Genomic DNA, 13,344 nt, shown 5'->3' with positions numbered 1-13,344 from the left:
ATCTTCATGGAAGTTTTATCGGATGCCTGTATTAATTGGTGTATTTGCAATTGAAAATAATTTAAAACTGACGTCATATGATCTCCATTATTTATCTCAACGTCTGAGTGTGTATTGGTGTGTGTGTGAGTGAAAACATAAAAGCAGATTATAAAGTGAGATTATCTTGTTCAGCATCTGTTCAATATGAGCCCAAAACATCGTTAGACGCATTATGAACAAAATCCTGATTAAAATCACGTTATTAACGACATTAAAAACAAAAGTGGTCTGAAGAACATGAACATTTAAATAACATGAGTGAAAATGTAAAAAACAAAAACAAAATGAACCTTTATCTGTTTAGCATTATACTTTAAAATTGAGAAGTGACGTTATTAATAGAAAAATGAAACAAGTTTTATATGTGCAGAAATTATTACCTAAAATAAAGAAAATAGGTCCATTATAAGTTCATATTTTATAATTTGTTAACACTCAAAATAAAGAGAGGTCTTCCTTAAATGAATCTGATCTTGCAAGGAGAACCAGAGAGGACTGTACAAGAAACCCTCACAATGCCAAATTCCAACTCTGTTTTAAAAGCCCTTTCTTTTTCTTGTATCTCATAAGTTACAAAAGACAGATCTGCCCTAAAGTGTGTGTTTATCAAAGAACAGCAGTTCTTTGTGAGACAGTGACAACATTGTAAACAGTGCATATTGGTCAAAATACTGAACTTGCATATTTTGTAATCTCCTATTGAAGGTGTTCAAAATTAAAAACAGAATATACTTATCAGTAACGTCTAGGTATTCAAACTGTTTTCCTCATAAAAGTTATGACAAAATGAAAAGACTTGTAAAGTAATTTAAAAAATAAATCCTTCATATCAGCAGAATGTGTTAGCTTGCCGAAACGTTTGCCAAAGCAAAATACAAGTACAAAAACAAATAAACAAGACAAAAACAAACATACCTGTTACGCTTCCACCAAACTTGATGATGCTGTATGTAATGTTATGCTGACTGAGATTGTAATATGAAACACATGTCTATTACCACAATAAATGTCCCAATTCATAATAACCTTATTTCTAAACAAGTAAGCTGGCATACTGGATAATGCCAAGACCCGTTTACTCGCTTACCTGGCATGCAGCGATGCGTAAAACAAACAAGTCAAGCCATGTTTGTCTCATGCTGTTTTTGTTTCTGCTTTGCTTTTTTCCCCACTCAAAGGGCCAACAGAAAGATCTTCTCGGTGGTCTCAGAACCCCCAGAGCCCTCTGCCGCCATCAGCCCCCACTGTCGGCGTTCGTTTTCCAGCATCCATTGTAGTCATTAACCTATCGGCCCGCGTATAGCGAGAGCTTGCCTTTAATATCCTCATCAATATTCCCCAGCCGTTTGTCTGTGTTCCTACAAACAACTTTGGAGAAGCTTCTTTACTGACCAGCCAAGTGAGCTAAAATTGCGCCTTCAACCCACGTTGAAAATGGCATCAACCAAATGTGAGTGTGTTCAAACGAGGGCATTGCTTTGTAATGAAAAGGCTAAGCAACAAATATCGTGGCTTGCAGTTGTAATGCTTAACAACGAAGGTTTTCAGAAACGTAAGAAATAAAATATAATTAATAATTCAATCTTTTTGGTCGCCTTAGGGAAATTCGTTTTCACCAATTTTACCAAGGGGTACAATCATTGATGACGTAGTGCATCATGCGCCAAATAAACTACCTGCAGCACCTGGTATTCCCAGACAATCACCCATGTGATCACTAACCACGCCAGACCCTGTTGAGCTTCCCGAGATCAGGTGTACCCAGGGTGGTAAGGGCGTAAGCAGTTCAAATGTGTAAAACAAGCTTGTTTGTACATACAAATAATTTAAAGTTTGAGTGCCTGACATACACAACGTTGTACGGTAATATATTACTTTATTAGTGTAATGATTGATCAGTCAAAATAAATCGCTGAACACAGTCACAAAAAAAAACCAAAAACATTGTATGCAATGGGAATTGGACCCTGGCCATGGATATGAGAGTGTCAAATCCAAACAACTCGACCAGCAGTGACATAGAAGGCATACTAAAATGCATTAGATATTATGTCATTATCATACTATTTTTACTCAGTCCCAGAGAGGAATTTTGGAGAGTGGAGAAAATAGATAGTCGTCCTGAAAGATATATAGAAATGCAAAAAAGCAACACGAGGCAAACAATTCTTTGGTGTATCTAATGATAATTAGAACTTTTTAGATCAATAGATTTTTAATTTTGATGTTAATTCTATACTGCTGGTTAGCACATTTGCCTAACACGGATGAAAAATGATGTTGGACTGGAGAGGGATAGGAGCCATCAGGCTGTATTTGCCCAAGACACACCACAGGACATGGGGCCCCTATGACTCTGGTGGTTAAGGGAGTCAACTATTGTGTTAATCTCATCTCATCTCATCTCATTAGCCGTACCGCTTATCCTCAGTAGGGTCGCGGGGGGCTGGAGCCCATCCCAGCAATCATCGGGCAGTGGGCAGGGGACACCCTGAACTGGTTGCCAGCCAATCGCAGGGCACACAGGGACAGACAACTCATTCGCTCATTCACACCTAGGGACAATTTGGACCGGCCAATTCACCTGAAATGCATGTCTTTGGAATGTGGGAGGAAACCGGAGTGCCCGGAGGAAACCCACGCAAGCACGGGGAGAACATACAAACTCCGCACAGAAAGTCTGGAGCTGGATTTGAACCCACGACAGGTTCCCATGACATGAACTGTGCCGCACAAGCGCTAACCACTGCGCCGCCGTGCTGCCACTATTGTGTTAATAATTCATGTTATTAATACATTATTTAAAACATGGTATTAAAAAATAATAGCTGCTAACAATACTTAGTTTGAGCTAAGATAAGGGGTTCATGTTATACTCATATAAACATCTCTTTCATAAAATTGTAAGTTAATTTGAACATAGCTTGTTCTCATTCTTTAAAATTATCATCTTCTTAACAGTGGATATAAAAGGAATTAACTTCACCTTTCATGGTCATTTTTTTTTCTTTGCATTAGCGCATTCTCATAGTGCTTGCAGGTGGAAGACCTTTTTGATCTGGCTAAAAACGTTCAGCGAGCGAGGTTTAGCCCCGGTAAAAATTCTAACAAGACCACTCTCAAAGAAAATTAAGTTTTCAAATGAAAAAAATACACAAACAAGAATGGACAAATAATGTGTGTCTTAAATCCTAAGCCAAGGCAAACTCATATAATGTTAGTTGAGCTACTTGAGAATACTCAATGCACATTATACAGTCAACCGCAATTTGTATATTTGTATTTTTTACAGCAAACTAAGTCATATGAAAAAAGGTTTGGGCATCCCCTGTTTATTTTCAATATTTTCCTTTATCATTTATTGTTTGGTTGGATCATTATTTATGTTAGATATGCACTAGTCTCACAGCCCCACAGCATGATGGAACCACTACCCAATTTTACTCTGGGTAGTACGTGTTTGTCTTGGAATGCTGTGTTCTTTGTCATGCCATGCCCATGGTTATGTCGATATAACTCAGTCATGGTGTATCAGTCAACAGCATCTTATTTTTAAATGGAGACGGCTTGTCTAAATGTCCTTTATTATACCTCAAGCAGACTAAAATCGAGTTACTTTGGACATGACAATGGGTGGTATGCGTAGTGGATGACAAAGACTTGCTACCCACAGTAAAATTTGGTTGGGCTTTATGGCCAGTGCAGGTACTGTCAATAATGTTTACGGTAACGGCCGCATCGTTTCCAGTCAGTATCAGCAGATACTCACAAGTAATATTCAAGAATGAGTGGCAAAGTCGATGTTTGGTCTCGATACTTCTACAAGACAACGATTCTGAACACTGCTTAATGTGAAGCACATTGTAAAGCGCTTTGGAAAGTTTTGACTTGAAAAGCGCTATATAAATGCAGATCATTTCATTTCATAACAAGTACAACATTCTTGAATTGCTGTCTCAGTCCCCAGACTTGGTTGTTATTGAAATCTGTGGTGTGATTTAAAGTGGGTCCATGCACGGAAACTATCAGACCTGATGGAACCAGAGATGTTCCATCAGAAAAATAATAGTCAAAATAACTTCAATCAGAATCTAGAACCCTCATTGGAAGCTTTATGAAGTGATTAGATGGTGTTATCACCACAAAAGGGGCTCTACTAAATATTGAGGTCATTTTCTGTTGGGTTTCCCAAAATTATCCATAAGCCTACATTTGTTTAAGTAATATTGAACACTTTTTGTAAATTCTACAAACTTTTTTTCAAATATCACTGTGTTTGTCTGCTATAGGATATACTCAACAGCAATTGTTGACCTGAACAACCAATGAATTATGAAGGAAATCCCTGAAAATGATCAAGAGGGCCCAAACGTTTTATATGACTGTATCTTTACGTTTTTGTGCCTTATGTTGATTTGGAAAACAACAATATTTACAAAGATGTTATTTTTTTAATCACAGTATCTGTTTAATTCATCATGGTTCAATGATCCCTTAACCACCAGGGTTGTCGAGGCACCACTTTTTATAGTGTGTCTTCACAGAGTACAGCCTAGCAGATCCCATCCCTTCTCAGGCTGTTTTTTGGTGTCGGGGTTTGTTCCCCCACAAGAAACAGATGGTACTGATTACTACGGTTATCAAAAGCCTCCTGATCGCAACCAGATATAGCACCTTCATCATCCTTTCGCCGTTGCTGTTCGGTGCAAAGCATCATACTGCTCTTCAGAGATGAGCTGGAACTTGGCTATGATGGGCAGCAGGATGTGACTATACTGATAATAGATCCTATATCACTATTAAATAACCATTTTATTTATTCTCCACATGGACCCATACAAAAACTGCTGGATTTGGTGTGCAATTGTATGTTCTCCCCTGACTAGCACATCAAGAATGTAAAGCCGCTGGATACAATGAACCCACCTTACAACGTCATCATTTTGCAGTGAGGAATAAGATGTTTTTGGGGCTCCCTTCATTGCATGAAAAAAAAACCAAGAACTGCAAGGTTTTGGGGGCATTCATTGTGTTTTGTGAAATTATATCTTCTTTCCTGCTTACCAAGACATTACAGTAGACACCCAGGATACAGCGACCCCACCTTACTGTGTTTGGGGAATAAAATGTTTTTGGGGGCCCTCTCTCCAACATTTTCCTGTTTACACTGTTTAGACAACAAATAATTTTGCATTCCCTAATTCATAATACAACAACAAATATTCTCTCTTTTATTTTTTTAAGTTAAGTGCACAGACATTTTAATTTTTTCATTGTGTCAGAACCAGAAGAGATGGTAGACCCAAACGCGTCACGTTTTACAACAAACTTTATTGCGGAAGCTGAGAAGTCAGGTACGGGAAAGCAAGAGCCAGCAATCCGGCCATCGCTGGGCAGGAGGAGTAGGGAGCTCACGGGACCGGGGCGCGGTTGGAGTGCTTGCCTTGCATGTGCGGAGGTTTGCTGACGAACTAACAAGGAGTGAATGGAAGCGTTGAGTTTAAATAGGAGGGGAACCAATCAGGCAACGAGGATAAGCTGGCGCAAAACACGCGGGCACAGGTGAGGGCAATGGTCAATCATGACACATTGTTTATCTGAGCATAGATTTATTGAAATAAAGGTTAATACATATCAAGTTTAACTGAGTTCAAATTTCCCCCCAGATGGCAAAGAATAACGCTACCTGTATTAAGATTGAGCTTATTTAGTTGTTGTAACAAACTCACCAAAAAGGCAAAATGGACAAAATTTATTTCAAATTTCTAGCCAAGTAATGTTTTCTGCTTATTTTCAAATAGAAAACAGAAAATGATATAATTAAAAAAGAAAGTAAAGCAAGTACTTGGATAAACATGACAAAACAAAGAGAAGTATTGCGTGTTCTTAAATATATGGCGCATAAGCTTTTTCTGAAGTAAGCTTTGATTCATCAGAGCACAATAAAACGACAGAAGCGAAACGTCCAATCTGAGAGAACAAAAAAAGAACCCGAGCAGGTTTATTATTCAAGACTGTTCAATTAGCCATGCACAATGCTACGCTAATGAGATAACAAGCGTTCCATCCGCAAGACTAATAATAACCCTCCTATTCAAAAATGTCCCCAGAGATGTAGAGGCGGCAGAAAATTATTTTCAAGTGCTAATGCTAACCTGTTAGCCGCCGCAGGCGCTTGGTGTCCTTATTTAGGTTATTTAATCGTAAACCTAAAATTCCATTTTAGTGCAACATGTTCATCCTTTCAGGCAAGCAGTTTTCAACCACTAAAAGTTAGGGTAGGGCGGATTGATCCACATTTGGATATTATCGGTACCAAGCAAATACTTGGATCGGATCAATGCTATTGTCGTTCTTCCACCAATTTTCTTAAACTGCCACTTTTCAATGTCGATAGCGAAGCCCTTCTCTCCTTCAACCCTCAGTTTATCCCTGAGTAGGTGACACTTTAGTATTTTTCCCTACCTTTCCTTATGCTGCATCATGCCTGCCATACCAATAAGAGGCCCGCATATATGTGCCGACCCCTACCAGAAGCTTAGATGCAAATAGAAAGTGCAAATAGGAAAATGTCAGGTGTTTTTGTAAAGTGGTCTGTTTTAGTGGCAAATTTATACAAACACATGAAAAGTTCACACTACAGAGGCCAACAAGCTACAACCAAAAATGTGAGCATGTTACTGTTCCTCAACAAAAATGTTTTAATCTGTTTTCGCAATGACATCACAACAAAAGGGCTTATTCGTTATATTGCAGATTTTTTGGGGTTTGACTCACTTGACTGTTGTTCTGAAACAGTTATGTTGTAGGAGTATTTTGATTATTTTCTATACTTATCTTCAAAAGATTGTGCAATGGAAGCTCTATTGTTATAATGTTGACATTGTTATATTTGTATTTTTTGTTACATTGCTGCTTATTTTTTAGCTCGGCTTTTGTTCTGAAACAGTTGTACTAGAAATATATCGATGTATTTTTTATTAGGCTTGAAAAAAGGGACAGGGCTTAAAAAGGTGAGAAGAGTGCGAAGGAAATACAGTATTCATTTGTGTACAACGTGCACACCTTTTTTAGTTAAAAAAAAATCACTGTACAGTTTTGTTGTATTTTTCCCAGCATTGTAAGTGACAAACGTTGAATACATGTGGCCACTATTCAAATTGATGATTGACAATGACACTATAACATCATGAAATGTACAATGTATTTATTATGTATCCTTCAAAATCCCAAATCACGTTTTTTTTGCGATTATTTATATCTTTCAAGACGAATGATAGTCGTCTGGTACTACAAATATAAATAATGTGAAAATGAGATAACATATATTTTATGCTCACCTGAACGTCACTCATTTTAATTTAAACGCACCACCTCAAATACCCAATTCACCCAAGCACATTTTATAATAGCCTCCCGCCCTCAAAACATTTTCTCCTCGGATCCATACAATTCACATAGGTCAACCTTTTCTACTTCAAAACGATAAAATTTATCCTTAAGGTATGAGATTTAATGTATGTTCTATACTGTTCAGGTTTGCATTGTAGTTATCTAAAAAATGAAACAATTTAAGTTCCTTAAATAGTTGTGCTTTGTTTATCGTAAATATAAACCAACTCAAGTAGCGGGGTTCAACTATTCAATGATCATGACATTGCAGAACAAAAAGTAATGGTATTGGATTGGTATCAATCAATGTTATCATGTATTTACTTGAGATAGATAGGACAATTCCCAGTATTGCCCAACCCTACTAAATGTTTGAAATGATGATAGATGGGAATTTATCTGTATTATCTGTTTCATTTACATTTTTCAAAGACTGAGACAAATATAGCTGGGAAAGGCTTGGACATCACCCTGGTGAGACAAAGCAATTATAAAATGAATGAATGATTATATTGGAATACAGAGTGATATGCTGCTAATGTCACCTGTTGCCAACCATGCAAATTAATTAAAAGCAGACAAAACAAACAACATTTGATAAGATCGCAGAGATCCATCCCCGAGGGTTCGCGCGCGCACACACACACACACCGTCAAACAAAAGATACAACACATTCTAAAGACAAAAGAAGAAGCAATCAAAGCTTCGCTAAGCAAACAAAAGCAAAGACGACACAAAAAGTTGTCACAATTAATGGAACATTTGTTACATCAAACGACTCATTGCTAATTACGCTTGCAAGCGCTCACGCACATGCACCCGAACACACTGTTGATAAATGGTGTTTTTCTGTTGACAATAACTTGGGGTTTGTTTACAGGGCTGACACTTGTTACTTAGTAGATGTGTCAAAATTTCCAGTTAAATTAAAAAAATCAAATTAACATGCAAAACAAACATAGAAATTACAACCTAGAGTATATCCATTTAAACACAGTTACTCGCCGAAACATCAACAATTTCACAATTAGTTAAAAAACGGTGATAAACTCTTAAGGGCACAGTGTGTATTATTCCGCGCATCGTTGTGGTAAAATAACTTCACTAATCAAAAACAACATTGATGCAAACAATACAGAAAAAGTGCATTTATTATCATATAAAAGTGCATTTTTAAAATAGTCTTAGTTCGAAAAAGAAAAACCTGGGAAGAGTAAGGTGATGAAGTGTTCACGTGATGAAGTGGGCATGACGTTAGAAATAAGGCTGCATGGACAAGTGCTGGAAGAAGTTAAAAGCTTTAGGTACAGTGGAACCTCGGTTTTCAAACGCCTCTCAGTTCAAACAAATCGGTTCTTGACTAAACATTTTGAGAAATTCTTGCTTCGCTTTTCGTTCAAAACATCGGAGTTCGAACGCCGGTACGCTAGGGGCGATGCTGAGCGGCGTACGAGTGTGGATTGCCCCCACCCCTCGTGAAGAACTGTTGTCACGGCAACACGCACTCCTTCTCTGCTTTCGTTTTTCAAAAGCGGTGAAGGGAGTGTTTTAACTCCTAATTATGCCTCCGAAGAAGGTTGGTGCAAGCAGCAAAGTTGCTACAGGTGAAAAAAGAAGAGTAGTGCCTACAACTATTGCATTTAAGAAAGAAATAATAAGAAAATATGAAGGTGTGCGAGTTTCCCTTCTTTCAGGAATACAGCATGGCTTCTGCAGACAACCGCTAAGGTAAGAAATCCTACTCATAATTCTTTTCTTTATCCTTTAACTGCTTATCACTTGTTGTGGAGACCCGGGTGCTAAATGACGTGTAAACGGCCTGATTTTTTTTATTTTTACACGTTCATGTTAGCGTAATCTTTCGTACGGAAGATTACGCTAACGCGAACGTACGATTAGCCTGGGTTAGCTTCATGTTTACTTTCGTGGTAAACATTTAAGGTGTTGGAACGGATTAAAACAATTTTACATTACTTTTAATGGGAAAAAGGGACTTTGGTGATCGTACAAATCGGTTTTCGTACAAAGAAATGGAACGGATTATGGTCGAGAACCGAGGTTCCACTGTACTTGGGTTGTGATGTGGCTGCAGTTGGCTGAATGGAGTGCAAGGTATTGCACAGAGTGAATCAAGGAAGCAAGGTTTTGGGTGCTCTGAGGAGAGTGATGAGCAACAAGAGTATGAGTATGAATTTTAAGAGGGGACTGTATGAGAGTGTGATTGTGCCGACTGTGTTGTATGGTGCAGAGACTTGGACCCTGAATGCATATTTGAGAAGGAAATTAAATATTTTTTAGATGAAGTGTTTGAAGAGTATGTTAGGAGTGAAGAGATTGGATATATTGGGAAATTAAATTGTGAGAGACAGAACTGGAGTAGTCGTGGAAGTAAGCAAGCGTGTGGATAAGAAAGTACTTGGTTGGTTTGGACACAAGGAGAGGATGTATGAGGAGCGAATGTTGAAGAGCATCTACAGAGCAGAAGTCAATGGAAGGAGACCAAGAGAAGGGCCACAATTGACGTGGATGGATGGTCTAAATCTAGTGGAAGCTAGGGCTGAACGGGTTGAGAGGTGAGTAAAAGGATAGTGGGATGTTTGGACGCGTTCTACGGATGGGCAGGGCACTTGTATGATGCGGCAGGGGTAAACCAGTGAAAGCTTTCGGGCCCTACAGTTGAACAAAAGAGTGTGTTGTGTCACCCTGACCCGGACGACATGGCCGCTTTCTTGTGTCCCGTTTCATCTGGAGGGGCGAAAGCATGACCAACTTAGGTGCCGATGTGCCTAACTTGTTTGGGTGTTTGGGCATTTGGGTTGGCCATGGTCCAAAAGTGTGTGTGTTTATTTGCTATTTTTTTCCCTTTTGAATTTTCTTTGTTATCGTATGTGTTTGTATTGCTGTCGGTCACCCCTCTTAAGGGATATGACCAAGGCAGATAGATAGATAGATTTTACAAAACATGAGCCTCATATATAGAGCGGACATAATTGCCAGTCGTTTTACTGCTACAGGTACCCCAAAAAAAAAACACAAATCCTGTGGAAGGCTGGGAGAAAAATACAAGAAAATGTTTTACAAGTAAATGATACATATAGATCAGAAGTAAATATCCTACTGTCTATGTCACGGAACAGACAGACGAGGACCACAATTGTGACACGTTAAGAAAGTTTATTTAGGGATGGGTAAAATGGGAGAGAGGGTCTTGGAGTGAAGAGAAATATTGAACTGGAGATTTGGGACTAAATGTAAATGCTCTGCATTAATATAGTGGTTTTCAAGTCAAAGCGCTTTACACTTACCCATTCACACACTCACACACCAATAGGGAGTCAGCCATGTAAGGTGCCTACCTGCTTATTGGGGGCATTAGGGATTTAGTGTCTTGCTTAAGGACCCTTCGACATATAACACGGAAAAACCGAGAATCGAACCTGCGACCTCTTGATCCCAAGTCGAGCGCTCTACCTCCTGAGGTAATGCCGCCCATAAAGGACGACCTTTAAGGAAGATGGCTTGAAAGGTGGAACAAAGATGAAACCGAACAACAAGGTTGGTGGGGCAGGTCTTGGAGTCGGTAAAACACGAATCTGGAAAACCGGGGCAGAAGAGAAGTCAGAAGGGTCAAACGGGTTCAGAGTCAGAAGTGCAAACAGGTTCTGCGTGTAGGCTTTGCAGACGATCTGACAAAGGTAGGCTGTAAGGCAGGGCTTTAAATAGAGAACTTGATTGGCAAGGAATTCAGATCAGCTGGTTGTAAACAAGAAGAGACAGGTAGAACAGATCAAGGTGCATTGACAGAGCAGGGAGGTGATTGCTGGTTACCAATAGAGAGCTCAATTGTAGTTGAGTTCTCTTAAAGGGACCGTGTGTAATATTTAGTTGTTAAAAATAAAATTATAGTGTTTCTGCAGGTAGCCAAAAACGTACAAAAATGATCATCTTTAAAGTAAGTTACTTTTCAAATACAGTCATCGGTGAAGAATCCGTTAAGAATAAAAAAAATCAGCAATAAATAAATACATTTCAAATCAAGTAATCTGTAAAGTTAATTATTTTTAAAATCCAGAAACAGGTAAAGTAACATTCAAAGTCACTTTTAAAGGCAGGTTACTTTTTTGAAAACCAATCATCAGTAAATTACATTAAAAATCGAGTAAGCGGAGGTCCGGGTCAACTCTAAAGAACGGGAAGATGCTTTACACCGAAAAACAATGGTGACCAGATGATGAAGGTACTGTATCTGAGTCAGATCCGGAGGCTTCTCTTGCCACCAGTTACCATAGAAGTCAGTAATATTGGTTTCATGTGAGGGAGCCAAGCCCTACTCATAGAAACATCCTGGAGAGGGATGGGCACCGCCAGGCTGTACTTGCCCAAGACACACCACAGGAAGTGGCACCCCGGCGGCTATGTCCGCTAAGGGATCCGTGACCCGAACATCGTTTTAGTTTACATTTTTATAAACATACATTTATATTTTTCAAAAGTTTGCTTGAGAGTGTGCACACACTCACACTTAAACATACCTCAGCAATCACTGCCACCCAAAAAAATAGATAAAATGAGGAAAACATGTATTTCAGGGCACAACTGTATTGCCAAATTGGCTAGGTAGCCTTTGCTTAACCCGTGGTTTCCATAGTAACAAAAGTATGCATTACCTACACAACTCATCTGCCCCCACAAAACACATCATAAGGGTATGTTTAGTACGCTGGCAAACAATATTTTGCATTTATTTTCCTGTTGTTAAGACAGTCACGGTTGCCCTTTGTTCAGCTAAATCTGCTTCTCTTTTTTTTCCCAGCAGCAACAAACGCGCCGCGGGCGTACTGCCTCAACCAGAAGGCGCCCACAAACACATCGAAATACAGTATAACAATGTAAATTGGATGACTAAATACTTTCCATTCATATTTTGAACATAATGCCAACAATTAAAATAAAGTGTCAATTGTCTTTCATTGGCTCCGTTGCCATAGTGACAACAGATTTACATGTTTTTGTTCAGGAACGATAGCATCTTTAGATTTTTGGTTGCAGTTTGTTGCTCTCTACAGGGTAAGCTTTATTCTAGGTGTTTATATGAATTATTGGTGTTGGTGTGTAGTAGTATAGTGTTCTCTTTTTTTGACGCTTACTATGTTTGTGTACTGTGACCCAATGCTAAATCTATTCCACCCTGGTCATCCTGGAGGGGGGGGGTTACCACTTGTGAGGCCCCTTCTCTAGGTTTCTTTTTTCCTTACACTGAGGTTTTGAGGTTTTCCTTGCCCGCAATTTGGTTTAAGATCAGGCGATGGTGTCATAAGTATTGGTTGTGCAGTCCTTTGAGACATTTTTGTGATTAAGGGCTATACAAATAAATGTGACTTGACTTGACTATACCAATTTACCTCATAGTACTTGGCATTGTCCTTTTACATGGAGGGGGTCCCCCTGATACAATATCAAAAAACTAACAAAAAAATAAATGGGGAAAACATTAGCATAGTATTTATGGTATAAGGGGGCTGAAATTTGGTGTTTTTATTTGTAAAATTATGTTTGCAGTACACTATTCCTGGAGCAAAAAAAGAAAATGTCGCAGACAGTAGAGAAGTGGAGAAGGAAATATTTGAGTGGTTTGAAGCCTAAATGGATACGGAGTGTCTCGGCAAAGGGTTAGTTCACAAGCACTAATGAATACTCAAGTCTGCCACAGATATATGAAGGCTTGATTTCTTCCAGTTTGGTGTACACAATTTATTCCTTCACTTTTATTATGAGGCTCTTTTAAAGCAGTTTTAAAGCGGCGGTTTCAATGAAAGTATACACGCCAATTTGTAACGAGAAAGTAACTTTCAGAGTAACGCGCTGCTTTTGGGCCTCAGTAATCTGGAAGTAACACAATTACTTTTTAA

The sequence above is a fragment of the Urocampus carinirostris genome, chromosome 9, assembly GCF_059441175.1.
Source record: "Urocampus carinirostris isolate Australia breed hairy pipefish chromosome 9, RoL_Ucar_1.0, whole genome shotgun sequence".
Lineage (NCBI taxonomy): Eukaryota > Metazoa > Chordata > Actinopteri > Syngnathiformes > Syngnathidae > Urocampus > Urocampus carinirostris.
Note: the sequence above shows the minus strand (reverse complement) of the source record.